We start from the raw sequence: 11627 nt of genomic DNA on the forward strand, positions 1-11627 counted from the left end.
TCTGGGCATTAATTGTGATTCCCAGATAGACAACGGAGTCCACATATCTATTATCCAACTTGACTGTCTTACTGGAGCATAGAACCTGTGTTTTTGCCACATTTAATCTGTATCCGGATACACTACCGAAATCAGAGGTAACATTAATTAATTCCCTCATGGCGCTAGCAGGATCCACAGTAGTAATGGCTAGGTCATCTGCGTAAGCGAGAATTTTGGTTGCATATCCGTTCGTGATAATTGGTTTAATATTTATATTACCCATAATATGACAAATCAGGGGATCAATATACAGTGCAAATAGGATAGGTGAACATGGGCACCCTTGTCTTGTCCCTCTCGAGATATGGATCGGATTAGAGCCCTCGCCCATTAGGTGGATGTTAGCTGTTGGGGTGTGATACATGGCCTTGATTGCCTGCAGAAATCGGGGGCCAAATCCTCTGCTCTCCAACACTTTCCATAAAAAGCTCCACTTAACCCGATCAAACGCCTTCTCGGCGTCGAGGAGGATCATTGCAATCCCCTCCCCCTCCCTGGCATGCATTTCAAACAGGGTTATAGCTCTTTTTATATGGTCGGTGGTACCCCTTGCGGGGATAAAACCATGCTGCCAGGGGGAGACGAGGCCTGCAATGAACCTTCCCATTCGAGTGGCCAATATTTTAGCGTAGAGTTTATTATCGCTGTTAATTAATGAAATAGGCCGGTACGAACCTGGGCTCTCCTTGGGTTTGCCTTTTTTATGAAAGACCACTATATTAGTTTTGGTCCAGGACTCTGGTATAATGCCTGTATTAATAACCCCGTTAAATAGATCTAATAGGAGAGGAGCCGTCTCTTCACTCAGATGCTTATAAACTTCCAGGGGTATGAGATCCGGTCCTGCTGCTTTTCCTGCTGATAATTCTTTCAGTGCTTGCCGGAGCTCCTCCATAGTGATATCCTGTTCTAAAATTTCCCTCTCATTGGGCAACAAATTTTTACCCGTATCCTGCCAATTCTTGCTTGGATAGGTTGTATCTGCATCCTCTTTATAAAGAGCCTGATAGGAACGCCTAAAGACCTCTAGGATTTCTGTTGGTTTTTTATAGATAAGCTCCCCCTCCTTAATTTCAGTAATATTATTTTTTGAAGTAGACTGTCTTATTTTTAATGCTAGGGCCCTTCCAGCATTCTCACCTGTTTCATACATTCCCAATCTGCGGGTATGATATTCTGCTGCCGCTTTCCTTGCTAGTTGCCGGTGGATATCTGCTTTTATTGTATTTAAACTATCTAGACTCTGAGGACCCTGAATCCCATTATATATATCTCTCCTGTGTTGTTCCTCGGCCTTTGCCAACCTATCCAAGAATCCCTCCCTTTCTTCCTTTATGTCTTTCCACAGCCGTGCAGAAAAGCTAATAGTCTCTCCTCTTAAACCCGCCTTGAAGCTATCCCAGACCATACCACGAGAAGCACTATATCTATTGGCATCAAAAAATGATTGTGACCACCTCTTTATGTGTGCGATGTATTTACTATCTAGTAAAAGTTTTCTATCGAAGGACCATGGTCTCATTTTTCCTCTTGGATTAGTGATAGACAGATTCAAAAAAAGAGGGTTATGATCCGAGATTAGCTTTGGGAGCATAGAAATTTCTACGGTGCCGAGGAGAGTGGCTGTTACTAAGAAATAATCCAATTTTGTGTATTTATTAAATGGGTGTGAAAAGTATGTGAACCCAGGATCATCTTTCTTTAAATTGCCCCAGACATCCTTCAGGCCATAAGAGTGAATTATAGAAGAGATTGCCCTGAATACCCGGGGTTTTCTTCCTTTATATTGGGTATTGCCTGTAAAATCTGCCGAGATATTAAGGTCACCACATAGTACCACAGGTGATGGCCAGTTGGTAAGCTCCCTTTCAATGTGATTCATCACCCCAGCATCATCCAGATTAGACCCATACACTGAGCAGAGAGTAATACCTAATCCCAGTTCACACATAGCCCATCTTCCCAGTGGGTCAGCTTTTGATTTTTTGACTCCACCCAATCCGACTCGACCAATGATAGCTACCCCCTTTACAGTTGAAGTCTGCGAGGAACACGAGAATATTTCATACCTACTTATATTTAACCAATGTTTCTTTTTCCATGAGAGGTGAGTCTCTTGTAGACAAACAATATCAGGGTTTACTACTTTAACATACTCCACGAATTTTTCCCTTTTTTTCCAGTCGTTCAGTCCACCTATATTAAGACTAATTATCTTAATCTTTGACATAGCCCTGGAGGGAAACCAACCAACAAGCTAACCAATCACTTTTTATCTTATGTCTAACAAAAACATGTATAACCACTTTCAATTTCTCCAGTGTATCAACAAACATTAATGCATGAACTTTCTTTTTGCTTCTTTTTCTTCCCCCTACCCCCCCCTCCCACGAAGGACCCTCCCAACCCCCCCCTAACCATAACTCACCCCCCGGTGAGGCGCGCAGACGGAGTCTGTGCAAGTGATGGGTGCGGCAATGAACACAGTGCAGTTAATAGACCCAAAGTCAACCTCGGCTTATGTACAACCACAGTTAACCTACAAAGCTCCCCCAAATCACACCACGGATCTCCCTACAGTAACAGACTTTACTAAGTGATACTCTAACTGAACCTTAAATTAATCTAAACCTAAGCCTACATTCAGTGACACCGTATGCTAAATAGAGTCCAAGAACTCCTGGGCCTTGATTTCCGAGGAGAAATACAAGGTCTTGCCAAGATGGATGATCTTTAACTGAGCAGGATTGATAAGATAGACCTGAACTTTTTTGTCCTGAAAAGGCTTGATTAATTGCCTTAATCTCCATCTACGTTCCACGGTGGAATGACAGAAGTCCGGTCTGACAAAGAAGGACCCTCCTTCAAATGTCCTTTTTGCATCTGGCCGGGCTTTCTCTGAGATGGACTGACGGAGAAGAAAATTGCCTATATAAATTAAGATTGCTCTAGGCTTGTCTCCTTCTCTGGCATTTTTTTTCATTCTAAAGGGTGTCCTATGTGCTCTCTGTATTTCAGTGGTCCAGTTCCAACCGGCGATGTCAGGAAAAGCTTTCTCAAATGTTTTGACTATGAACAACTTAGCATCCTGTCCCTCTGCCCCTTCCGGAATACCCAGGACTCTGAGGTTGTTCCTTCTTTGCCTATTTTCAAGGTCCTCGAGCTTCCACTGGATATCAATTGCTTGGGCTTCAAGATTTTCTACTTTGGTTGTGGCTGCGGCCGCCTCGGCTTCAGTGGCGACCACCCTCTCCTCTAAATTTGAGACCCTGTCGCCGACATTTACCCAGGCTTTAGAGAGCTTTCTAACCACTGCTTTCATCTTTCTCATCGCCGCCTGGGATTTAATACTGTCTGCTCGGGTTTCCTCTCTGTGAGCAGTTATTCCTTGATGGATTGACTCCATCATCGTCAACAATGATAGCTGTGTGGGCTCATTGGGCTTTACGTTGCATAATTCCGAGTTAAAGTTCCCTTGGAGAGATGTCGTAGGGGAATGGTCCCAAGCCAATGCATTATGATCTCTTTGTGGCGGTGCATTTTTTATGATAGATGGAGGTAACCCAGCTTCACTGTCACTCTCTGTTTCCGGATTGCTACCATCAATATCTGAGCTATGTATCTCGTCATCCTCTTCTGACCAGTTGGCCTCCTCTGTAACCGAGAAAAAGCACTCACTAGGGGTCTTTTCCTTTTCCATTTCCTTCTCGCCGTGAAAAACCCCAGAATAGATGGATTTAATTTTAGAGTTGTCAGGTAGTCCCTTGTTTTTTTCCGAACCCGTTGCAAGGCTGGTACCTTCTTTAAATGGGTCGGCTATGAGTAAGCCCTCTTTAGTTGGTAAAGCTGCTGAGCCTTGTGTCGAGGAGAGCTGTATATCCTGTGAGGGCACTGGCGAGGGTAGTAAGGTGGTAGCCTCATTGAGACTGGAAGCATCGAGATCCCCAGACCCCAATCCGACATCTAGAGACTCTGAGTGCGTTGTTATAGGCTTATCACCACCAATGATGTTGTCCCTGGCAGCCTCCGGCTGATCCGCTCGAGGGATCTGTGGGTCTATGACTGGGTTTTTCTCAAGAGTGCTAACTGGCAGTAGTAATGGTTGATCAAGGGACTCACATATTGCAGACAAATTTGGTTGTTGAGGTATTACAGTCTGTACCAAAAGCCCGGGGTCCGCAGCTTCTAGAGCTGGCTCGATGTCCTTCAGTTTTCTTTTTTTTTCATTCCGATTCAACATTTCAACCACACTGACCGTTGCTGTGGCTGTAGCTAAACGGGTTCTGACCTTGGGGGAGTTCTGACCCACAGCTGTCTGCATCTTTGCCCGTACTGATCCGGTTTCTGAGGCTGCCCCTTCTAGCCCAAGGTTTGCGCCATTGTCCATATTTGAGCTATTAGCTGAATTTCCAGGCACAGATGCGCTTTCCACCATGCCCTTTTTCTTTGTTTTCCCCCCAGTATTAGCTTTAGGGGGCATGAGTGCAGCCACTATTACCAGGGAGATCCCCTGCCTCACCTCAAATAACGTATTGCACCACGGAGCCACTCCACTGCTCTGTGATGGGCCGCTGAACCTGCCCAGACTGCCAGGTCTGCTGAATCTGCTGAGTCTGCTGAGTCTGCTGAAGCTGCGGCCGTTTCCGCCTCGGCTCACCGATCCCGCCGGTCCTGGGTGGCTCCGCCTCCAAGCTACGCGAGCTGCATGAACTCTGCTAGGGCCAGCTGGGCCGATTCCTGACACAGCTACTGCTATGCCCCGGAGCCTCAACAGAACCGAGTGGGGCAGCCTCCAACGAAATTGCCTGTCAACATCGAGATCGCAGTGAGATATGATATGAGGTAATTTCTCCCAGCCACTCGAGCGCCTTATGCCCTAAGCGCTGCTACGCTTCCACAATAAGTTGCGCTTTCGGAGCTTCTTCTCTCCGATAAACCAGTGCACCGGAGGTTTTACACGTACATCCTCCCAGCCAGCCGGTTAGCTCCAAGGTCTCTCTGCCACCTTGTTACTCCTTGTTGCTACTTTTTTAGTTTAGTTGATTGTTTGCACCTTCTTGTTAGTGTTTTCTGTGTCACGCCGGCCCCTGCAAAGGAAAACACAGAATCGGCATTCCGACATCGCCGCTTGTCCCGCTGGTCCCGCTTTGCTCGATTGTGCTCCGTTGTGCTCCAGGGGTCAGATAGAACGCAGAGATCCTTACAGCCCTCCACTCAGCTTTCCACTCGCTTTCCACTCTCTGGTGATACTCCTCAGGCTCTCCAGCTTTCTGTATCACTATCTCATAGGGAGAGAGTCCGTATGCCGAGGTCGTGTCTCAAAACATCACTTCATCCTTGCACTGTGACCACTGCTGCCGCTCAGCCGCTGGTCACGGCCGCCATCTTGCCAAGAAGAAACAAACCACATAAGACGGGGTGATTAACTCAGACACCGGAAAAGGGTAGGCAAATACCCTCAAGACACCCGTGACAACAAGGAAATTGAGGGTAGACAATCAACATCATACGAGAGAGGCAGAGACAAAATGCCCTGGGATCAAACAAAAGAAATAAATGCGTGGCTATCAAACAATCTCTCCATGGCAATTACACAGAAGACCCTTCGAGAGATGCACCCAAATAAATGTCCCAAAGATAGCTCCGACTCCAAGAGCAGTTCATCACAGCCTACCAGCTCAAGAAATTTACCAGTCAAGACACACCCAAAAGAACGTTCTCAAAGGAAACCAGTGAAAGACTCCTCCGAATCAGATGGCATCTCTGTACAATCACTCGGGTCAACAGAATCAAGGTCACGAAAACGCCCATGGCATCGATCACCTGAATGCACAAGGAAATCAGAGAACGTTCTCCCCGTCCAGAGCAACATATCTCATGCCGATGACTCAGAATATTCGATCACCCCGCCACACAACATGTCCTGTCAGTCACAGTTATATCAAGACATAAATAATATACCGTCACCCCTGATGGGGTCAGCGAGGCTGGCTCAAAGGGCTTGCAGAAGGAAAACGAATATATGGGACATAACCCATCATGTTAGGAAAGGACTATCTCATCACTCTGCAAAGAAGGCAAAATGTGTTGACAGAGATAGATCATTCTAAAACAAAAAGGGGATGAGAGAGGAACATGCACATGCCCGGATGGTCAAAGAGTTCAACATTCCCAAATGAGAGTGGGAGTGGGTGAGACAAACAGAGCCAGCAAATGAGTCCCAGAACCGAATCAGGATACCCACTTTAGATGATGACTCCCAATCTGAGATGCATAACTTTGAACATAAGAACCTTGCTGCCCCTGACCAGAAAAGACAAAATGAAATGAAATCACATGTGGATGCTCAGAAGAGAGCTAGAACACCACCCACTCATGAAGGAGACCAGGTGTCAGTCAAACCAGAGCCACAAATGAAGACAGACTGCCGCTATCGAGCTGGGCCATTGATAATCAACCAACAAGAGAGAACTATGATTGCGTCAGAGTCTGAAATGAGTGGATCGCGATAAATGTGTCACATTTCTAAAATCCCCCATCTGCAGTCAAAGACGCCTTTGCCAATCCGGTGAGGATCCTAGTTAGTGAGAGTGATATGGCTGGTAATGTTCGGCCAAGACCCGATAATCTCATTGAGTCTGGAGGCAAGAACTAGAAGCTTAGTGGAAACTGCAACAAACCATTTGAAAATATGCACTGTCGATTGAAGAACTGTAAATATGTTCACACCCTCACTGAGGTAGCAAGCTGTCGCCAGCACGATTGACTTTGCATTTGTTCAAGAAGAGGGGAGATGTAAGAATGTGACTTAGCACTCTAGTGGTTGGTGGGAGGAGATGGGGGAGGAACAGGAAGGGGAGGAGCCAGGGACGAGCTAGAGGGGCAGTTAGAGTAGGGCTGGGGAAAGGAATGGTCACGAATAAAGTATTGCTGCTGACACCACCGAGTCCTGTGTCCTCATTGCCGTGAAGGACACAACAAACACCTCATAATACTTACCATCACAAAATACAAACATACACCCATCTTTCAAACCACACAAAGGAACAAACTCCAATGCCAAGCGTTCTCCCTTCCACCACACTTAACACAGATAGAGCAACACAGCAGCTCTCTTCTAACCACCTTTCATCCATTGGACAATTTAGAGCCTTCCTACATGACTCACATGCTGCACCACCACCCTTAACTCATACACCTTCTGCCTTAAACACACGCAAAGTAAACAATATAAGCAATGTGGCACACCTCACAACTTCACTTCCTTATGTCTACTGCACCTCAATGTTACACCACGAGAACAACACAGCACACCAAATCACTCTCAAACACCATCTCCAACACATGCATACATTTAACATCTATGTTACTCTGCTGGTTTTTCTGGCGGAATCATTGGGAGCTTTTGTTTTCTTGGGGTAGAGACGATAAATCAGTCGGCGCAACACTGTCTTGCCTCTGTTTTCCATTGGCTGGCCCAGGCTCAGCTGCCGTGTAATGAAGGGAAGTCTAAGCTTCTCTTGTATGGGACCTCTCCGGTTGATTTTAGAGCTAAGTTGTGGCCCCCAGGGGGATTTGGTACTCTGAGAATCTGAATTTCTCCACACAAGTTAAGAAACTTGTTGAGACATGTTTCGGCACTTTAAAAGCCCTGAGAAAGTTTCTCCCCCTTCTTCCAGGACCTGCTAAAGAAACAGTGGTCCGCGCTTTAATTCTATCCTGCCTGGACTACACTAATGCCCTGTATGTTGACATCCCGCGTTACCTGTTAGGTAAATTGCAGGTTGTGCAAAACTCTGCTGCCAGATTCCTGCTAGGCTTGTCGTGTGCGGGCGTACTAGACCTGGCACCATTGGCGTGGGTCTTCCTTCCATTTTTCGCTGTTGTCTCCTCTGTTTTTACTGTTATTAGATGCTCTGGGCGCTGTGCCACTGCCATTCAGTGCCACAGCCAAATGCTTCCTGTGTAAATATGACTGTGAATTGGTATATCCCTGATTGGCTTATTTGGTTTACCTGTTAGTCCCTAGTAGTGTGGCCTATGGGTGCCCAGGGCTGGTAACCCAAATGCTTCTGGTGGGCCTGCAGCGCTGGTTTGCGCCACCCACAGAAGTAGCTTGTAAACTGTACCTCAGACCTGCCACTGCAGTGTCTGCGTGCAGTCTGGAACTGCCATCTTGGCTGTGAAGTGCCCACACTTCCCAGCCCCTGACCCTTCCCTTAGCATCATGTCAGTCACCCCTATATTAGGTGCATTGTGTGTGTAAGGTAGGACATGGCTTCATATGTTTAGCATGTCCTGGTAGTGAATCACCTTCCATTTTGTTTTCACTGCTGCAAGGCTACCTATTCTCCATAGGCTATAATGGGCAGACTGGCTATTACATCTTATGGTCCTATCTGACTCAGGGAACATGTTATAAATTAGAGTTTAGTATGCCTGAGCTCAGATTAATTAAATGCACCTTTTAGTGAAGTTGGTTTTAATATTCTGTGTTTGAAAATACCACTTTTAGAAAGTAGGTATTTTCTTGCCTAAGCCTCCAGTGTGCTCTGCTGTTATGTGTATTGGCTCTGGGTTTAGAGGGGCAAGGCAGGCTGAGTCAGACCTGGGTTGAATAGAGAAATCTGCATTGAGTAATGGGGAGGGATAGCTCCTTGTCCTGAATAGGGCTGTGCCTGGCAAGGTGAATGCTGGCTCCACCTCCTACTGTGCGTCTGATGGCAGACCCCCTCTTTCTGAAAGGAAGGATGCAGCCTGGTAAACAAAGTGCTCTAGGCCTGACCAGAACTGGTTCTGGCTGGGTACAGTGACTAGAGAATTTTGAGAACAAAGACTTTTGGGGGATAAATATCAGTGCCCAAACCCCTGGTTTTTGTATTGCTCCTGGATGTCAAGAGGAACCTCTGTCCGTGTTACTGAAGGAATCTGCAGGAGAGGACTGTCCTTGTGTGCTGTTTCTTGAATTTGCCTTCAGTAATTCCCCTTGGACTTGGAAGAAGAGGGAAAAGGACTTTTGAGAGACTTTTATTTTTGCTAAGCAATCACCCAAGGGCTAGAAGAGAGCTAGCCTCCTGCTGGAGTCACAGGCAAATCTGACTCTCCCACCAGCCTCCTGATTCCTCCCAGCGAGGATTTCTATCTGCAGGTGAGGCCCCTGTGAGTTCCAAGGCCTCTAGTTCTACTACAGAGAGGAGGAAGCTGAAAATCGTCGCTAACGCCGTTTGCGAGCCGCCGCAGCTGAAGACCGTAAGAAGAATCCACGCGCAGCTGCCGCTAATCGCTCGGAAACCAAAGAGCATTGCATCGCACGCTTGCGGGCCCCAGAGTGCTTGCTAACCCCAGAGATCATTGCATCACACATTTGCAGGCTTTTTGAAGGCTCCCTGACCACGGAACATCACATCGAGATCATCGCAGCGGGACGTAGGGCGCCTGCCATTTTCCTCGTTTCATACCCGTATCGTCGCTCCCTCGCGGGGCGCCATTTTCTTTCATCGCAACAAGATCGCACACACAACAGGATCAGCGCATCATCCTCCCTCGCGGCAAGGATTCAACGCATCGCTGGCCTAGCGTGAGGAAATCTGTAGGTTTGTCCCACACGCACCAGCAACCTGGCACATCATCCTCCCTTGCGGGAAGGATTCAAGCATCGCCGGCCTAGCGTGGGGAAAATCATCGATACAGCTCTTTTGCGACATTTTGATGGTTTTGCTAAGAATCCAAGTACTTTGTAAGTAAGAGGGTCACAGAGACCACTGCTTTGAACTGAATCCCTATTTGAACCCTTTGAACTCTTTTTCCAGCTTTTCAAGAGTATTCCCATTTTCCAGTATTGTGGCATTTTACCGTTATTGGTCTTGTGTTAACTCTATATATAAAGATACTTATTTTTTATAACTACTTGTGTGGTGTCCCTTTGTAGTGTCCTTCACTGTGTTACTGTTTATGATCATAAATGCTTTACACACTGCCTCTGAGATAAGCCTAGCTGCTCGTGCTACGTTACCACAGGGTTAAGCAGGGGTTATCAAAGGGTGTAGCCCCCTTACTCGGACTTAGGAAGAAGGGTCCCTACTTGGACTGTGGCCAGCCACTGCCAACTAGAGACCCCCATTTCTAACATTGGTCATCAGCGGTGAGGATCTGGACTTGCATTTGTGATCCCATACAGTAATTATAGTGTACACTACTAGTGAGTGCAGACCATAATGCAACCACATACATTTTTGAGATTTTTTGATTCTATTTTTGATTGATATCACTAGTTATTTCTACAATGGGCAAGCCCAGATCCAATGCCTCGGAGGATCTCTCCTGGGAAAAAGAGAGAATAGATACCTACAATGCCAAGCAGCTCAAGTTCTTTTGCAAAAAGTTCACAGTCGATATCACAGGCCTCACTAAGAGAGAGGAGTTTTACAAAGCCCTGGTGGCCTGGCTAGAAGCCAGGGATGCTCCCAAGAATGTGGGAGGGCCTGGGGAGGAGGGAGAGACTGTGGGAGAGCAGCAGGTGGAAGTAATAGATTTGGTTGGTGAAAAAGCGCTGTCTAGCTCGGGCACGAGTGTGTCCTCAAGGGGTCTGTCTCTAGAGGAGATGAAGGACAGGGAGAGAGATAGGCGGCATAATATGGAGATGGCTAGGCTCAAGATTGAAGGTCAGAGGGACCTAGAGAACAAGAAGTTAGAATTTGAGATGATGAAGATGAAATTTGAACATGAGAGAGTATTGAGGGAGTTGGAGATCAAGGCCAAGAGTGTAGAGATCTCCCCTTCTGGTGGCAGTATACCTGTAGTGCATACTGAGAGTAGAGTGTATATACCCAAAGAAGTTATTAAGGATTTACACAAAAGTGAAGATATTGGACAGTGGTTTGCAGCATATGAGTTAACTATGGTGTCCCACGGGTCCCTGAGAAAGATTGGGGAGCGGGGTTGTGGGGTCGCTTTGTTAGTGAGGGGAGGGATACCTTGTTGGACCTACCCCAGGAAAGTAGAATGGTTTATGCCCACATGAAGGAGGCTTTGATGGCCCGCTATGGTTTAACCCCTGAAATGTATAGGCAGAGGTTTAGGACCTGCAAGAAGTCAGAGGGTACCACGTGGGTTGAATATGTGTCTTTTTTTTGCAGAGCAATGGAGCGCTGGGTAAAAGGTAGCAAAGTAGAAACTTTTGAGCAACTGTATGATTTGATTGCATGGGAGCATTTATCTAGTAACTGTTTTCCTGAGCTACGCCAGCACCTGATTGATTGCAAGCTAACTAACCCTAGGAAGCTTGCTGAGGAGGCGGACCGCAGGGTGAGCACCAGGGTTCGCAAGGGTCCAGTGGGAGACTTCGCCAAAGGTGGGCAGGGTCCCCAGCAGAGAAGTGGGGGGGGCAGGGGTAAACACAGGGAGTTTCCAAAAGGGCCCCAATGTAATTCCCAAGGGAACCAAGCAGTGGTATCCCAGCCTCCCCAAGAGCAGAGGTCAGTGCCCCCGACAGGTAGGCCTGTTCAGAGGGGGGCATTTTCATGTTTCAAGTGTGGTCAAGCGGGCCACCAGTATTTTGATCCCCAGTGTCCCATGAGGGACCACCC

This window comes from Lissotriton vulgaris, unplaced genomic scaffold, assembly GCF_964263255.1.
Source record: "Lissotriton vulgaris unplaced genomic scaffold, aLisVul1.2 SCAFFOLD_1543, whole genome shotgun sequence".
Taxonomy (NCBI): Eukaryota; Metazoa; Chordata; class Amphibia; order Caudata; family Salamandridae; genus Lissotriton; species Lissotriton vulgaris.